This window comes from Momordica charantia (assembly GCF_013281855.1).
Source record: "Momordica charantia cultivar OHB3-1 chromosome 6 unlocalized genomic scaffold, Mcharantia_2.0 BLBB01000006.1, whole genome shotgun sequence".
NCBI classification, from domain to species: domain Eukaryota; kingdom Viridiplantae; phylum Streptophyta; class Magnoliopsida; order Cucurbitales; family Cucurbitaceae; genus Momordica; species Momordica charantia.
The window spans coordinates 21,982,978-21,988,287 of NW_028275164.1; positions in this window are offsets into that span (position 1 = coordinate 21,982,978).

Here is a 5,310-nt window from a genome sequence, read left to right on the forward strand (position 1 = left end):
AAGGTTAGGTTAGGTAAAATAATAGGAAACTAATATGGGATGTAACTTAGACATAAGCGCATAAACCACGGTCCTAGACATAGGTCATGTGACCAATAAATGCAAATGAGTTGATAAATACACTCTAGGATTATGATCACACATAGAAATATGATTGTACGTTACTCTGGGCTCTGTAGCAACCAAAAGCGGTTCGTGAAAGAGTAGAACTGAGATTTCCGAAATTAGTCATATAGTGGCTATCATTTTTTCCCCAAAGTGTGTATCTTCCATATTTTCTATCAAAACTAAGGTAGGAAGTATAGAGGTTGTGTTTTATAAAAAAGCTTGACATTTGAAATCATAAACAACAACTTTATCACCATTTTTTCATAAGCGTCTATTGCGTTTTTGAATCATTTCGCTTCATAAATTTATTTTGAAAGCAAAAGTCCCTAAGGATTCGACCTTGGAATTACTTCTGAGTATTACTTGTGATCGTGTGTGCTTGCACGAGTCTCTTATCTTTTAAGGTAGGGATAGTTCCAACACTTTGCTGGCCACATTTATCAGTTTGCTGGCTCTTGTATAATTTGGAATGATATACAGATAGCATGAATAGCTTTATTTGTGGATTAGCTACTTTTGTTTAGTAGTTCCATGAGTGCTTATGAATAATATCCTCTAACCATGCTTAAAACTTGCTTTTATTGCTTGGATATTTAGTAACGGAAGTTGTAGATATTCATGTTTGAGGTCCTCGAAAGAGAACCATGTCGAGTTGAGCAACAATCGCAAAATTATGCTAGAGTATAGGTTGAGCGTGAATGAAGGTCAAAGAATCTCCACCGTCTTAAATCCATCTCTATTTCCCCTCATTTCGTCTTTTGTGCAAAGCTCTTCTTGCTCCAACATTTGTAAGTTATATCTATCTACTGGAATTATTTGCAGTTATGCATTTTTATGTTTAATTGTTTACAGTTACCAGTACAAAACTTGTTATTATTTTATTTTTGTAAATTTGGTATTCTTGAGCACAAGCTTGAAATTCCACGCTAATTCCCTGTGGATTTGATCTTGATTGTACTACAACTGACGAATATAGTGTACACTTGCACTGGTATTCACCTTGATTGTGGAATAGCAACAATCATCTTGCGACTCTGCTCGGTGGTTGTCGACCTCCTGACTTATTGCCCTCGCCAAGTCATTTAGGGTATGCCTTAGGTCTATTGGAGCAGTCACCTATGGCCGAGGTCGCTGGGAACGATTGTTTATGACATCGCGCAAGTCGCGACTATCTATTAGAACCTGACGCTCGATCTTGGGTAGTCGAAACTTTGAGCGTTGCATTGCGCTGACAACCTTGACGGTCTCGATCAGCTGTATTCCTTCTAGGGAGGAATTCGACACTCGATCACGTGGTCCTCTTGGTGGAGTTCTAACAGAACTCCTCCAGTAGGTTGGCGATGTTCATCGTCGTTTCAAAAGGTCGGGGTCCACCGGACCACCTTTCCGTTCCGTTCCATGGATTACGGCAAAGGGCGATGGCTGAGAACGAGGAGGGCCGACTACAAAGGGGAGGAAAAAGAAGAATGGAAGGAAGCTTTAGGGTTTTTTCCTTTGGTTTTCTTTTCCTTTTCTTTTCCAAAAGAGGTGATGTCACAAATGGGGTTTTATAACCTCATAAATAAGGAGTTTTTTTTCCTAATCTTTTCCAATTTGAAAAACTTAAAATAAACCGCTAAAAAGATTTAGGAAAGACTTTTCTTAAATTTTTAACCCAAGAATAAAACCCAAAAGGGAAATCCAAGACTTTGAATTAAGATTTAATTAAAATTTTCTTTCCAAAATTCGAAAACTTAATTTATCTTAATCTAACGAATTTAAACTTAAGTTCTAATTAACCCAAAATTAGAATTGAATTTGTAATGAAGAATTTCACTTAACAAGATAGGGAGAAATCCAAAGGCACAAATTAAATCTTAAAATAAAATAACCAAAAAACTCGAGGCATTATTAAAGGAAATCTCAACCCCGCGTTTTGTGTTGAGCTGAGCCTTGACCTTTGTTATCTCAACAGTAGCATTGACAACAATGGTAGGGTCGACTGAGAGGTCGAAACTTCGCTCGAATCGAGCTCTTGTGCTCCCCCAAGCACAGGCCTAAGGAACCTGAGCAGGGAGGTTGGACCTTTAAGTCGGAAGTAGGGGGAACTACCTCCTTATTGACTACACCAGTGGGGTCTTGGTCCCAAAACAGATCATGGGTCGTAGATTGACCTCCAGCATGTTGACCACCAGCAGATGAATCATTTCGCAGCTCGGTGGCCTAAGGCTCCAACATTAGAGGTACCAGACACTTAGGAGTAACTGCGGAAGCATAAGTGTTGCGAATGTCGGCCTAATACCTAGTAGGGGTGGGAGTGCGAGACCTTTGGGAGCGTGTCCGATCCATTTCTTATTTCAGAGTTGATAGGGAATGACTTAGAGATTTGTCGAATTCCCACAAACGGCACCAAATGTTTGATTACAAAGTTAATCAAGCTCAGATCCGTGAAGCTCGGACTCGATAATCAATGGTTGAAGGACCTGCATAAAAAATTTAGCACTCTGACACTCTAGTCAGTACACAATCCGATTTATATTCGAGAGGTAATATAGTTTCACGTACCTTACATGAGAGGCGAGGTTCTCTATTTGTAGAGGCGAGCTTTTGACAACCTAGGACCGAGCTGTTGTGTAGAAGAACTTGTCTACCATCTATGCGCCCGCGAATACTTTTTAACTTCAGCTCGTACCTGACATAGATCAATTGGTAGGTAAAATGTAGCTCAACTCGACTTTAGACACCAAGCTGATATTGTCAAATCTTCTTATATGATTCCCCTAAGTCTATAAATTGCCTCCAACCGTGACTATTTTTTTTAATTTCTTCATTGTTATTTGATTTTTTTTTTTACAACTTCAATGTCTATTCTCCTTTATTTTCATTTATTTTCATTTGCACATTTCTCTCCTTTTTATCCAAATTTCTTCCTTCTTTTCATTTAGCATGACTTTTTCATATATTTTTCCTTTTTCCTACTTTTTTCTTGAATACGGAAAAAATATTTGGATCTATTCGTCTCCACGTGAAAAAGTAAATCTATAAATCTTAAAGTATGTTATGTTTAATTCTTTGTTTTTTTTTTAATTCTCTTTCATTCATAATTTTCATGAATTTTGATTATAAATACATATATACTTTTTTTTTGTCATTTTAAGTTACATTATTCTTAAACTTTAGGTTTAGTTTAAAAAATTTGCTGCTAAATCAATGGCTAGCCCAAAACAACTACAAATAAGTGAGTTTTCTTTACCTCATTGAACATAGAAACTATTCTTTTTCTTTATATAGTTACCATAAGTTAATTATTCTAAATAATGTAGGTGTGATATTGACATAAACTCAGTTTAAGTAGAAAATGAAGTAGAGATAAAGAAGACAATACTCATTACTTTTAGGCCTGAGGTGCATATATCAAAGATTGGAATGTTGTTTTCAAGTGAAGATGAGACATTCAAAATTTATAATGAATATGAAAAAACAAGTAGTTTTAATGTGAAAAAAAAACCAGTATCGATGATCGGAAGATGAAACTATAAGGTAAAGATCAATTGTTTGTTCGAAGGAAGGTCATAGAAAATTGAATGATCCTTGTAAAAAATGCCAACCGACTAGAGACAAGTATAGGATGTTCCGCAAAAACAGAATTTACGATTGAAAAGGGAGAATAGGTTATTCTCACTTTTCTTGGGATCATAATCATGAACTTGCAAAAGAAATTCACCAAGATATGCTGAATCTCATAGACACGATTGAAGCACATGCAATTGTAATTGAAACAGTGAAAAATGTTGGCATTAGACCCAATAGTATATTCTCTTATTTGTTGTGCCAGTTGACCAATTTATTAAGTGTTATGTCATTATTTAAGTTAATGACAAAATTATATATTTCTAAATTTTGGACCAATCATAAATTTACATGTGATCAACCCACATAAATCTCAATGAAATTCTATAAACAGAGGAGGTCACCTGTTACTTGAGGTCATTATGATTCAAAAAACATTGAGATTTATAGCCAAGTAGATGATTCAAATCGTCCACAAGCTTTCAGAGCCAGGCAGACATCTAAAGCCAATCAGAGTGTTGAAGACGTGAAGACTTAAAGCTAAAATAATCGAAGACTACGAGACTTCAAGAAATTGAATATTATTTTTGTCGAGCAACAAACCTAGAAACTTCTTCATTAAGCCGAATAACTTTATCAAACTACAAGTCGAAGAACTTCAACATGCCAAAGCACTCCACAACAAACCGAAGAACTTAATTATGCTACAAGCCTAAGAACCTTTTTAACAAGCTGGAGAACTTTGTCAAGCTAAAAATCTATGAACTTCTTCAACAAGCCGAAGAATTTCATCAAACTACAAGCCTAAGAACTTCTTCAACAAGTCGAAAAACTTCATCAAACTACAGGTAGAAAAACTTCATCAACATGCGGAAGATCTTCAACAAGCTAGAAGTTGAAGGCACCAATCTTCTTGATACGAAACATGCTATTAGCCCTCAAATCAAGTTTCCAACATAGAGAAAGCATTAAAGTATTACATAGTAACACTACATATATAAATACAAATACAATTTCATTAGATTCGAGTTTATCTTCTCAGAAATTCCTTTCGAACAGTACCTACCCTGTAGGATTTTTGAAGCCCGCAACAACTTTTTATGATATTAAATGAAAAACTATACTTGAAGTTAGAAATGCACACAACGTAATAATCATTTCAAGAGAATGCAATTAAAGGACCCATAATTCTTTTAAACTATTCAAGTGGATTCTGAAAACCATCAAACAATTTTTTTTTTTTTTTTGATATACGATAGGATTGATTATAGTTATTTTGGGATGTTACTTTTTATACCACATATCCAACAAATAAATGCATAAGTACAAGTTTTCAAAAAAAAAAAAGGAATATGTACAATTTTTTACTAGAGTGAACCGTCATAGGCAAAGTATCTTGTTTAGTTGTACCTTTTTCTTGGATGAGACAACGAAAACTTTAGTTTTGTTATTTGAACTCTTTCTACTAGTAATGGAATGTCATATTTACAGATCAATGTCAAGTAGTGACAAATGCAATTGAAAATGTATTTTCTAAGACTCAACGCCAACTTTATTTATGACATATTGGTCAAAATACTCATAAACATCTTATTTGATCATTATTTAAGAATTTCAAAAAATTACTCAATAGATGTCCTTACAATTTTGAGA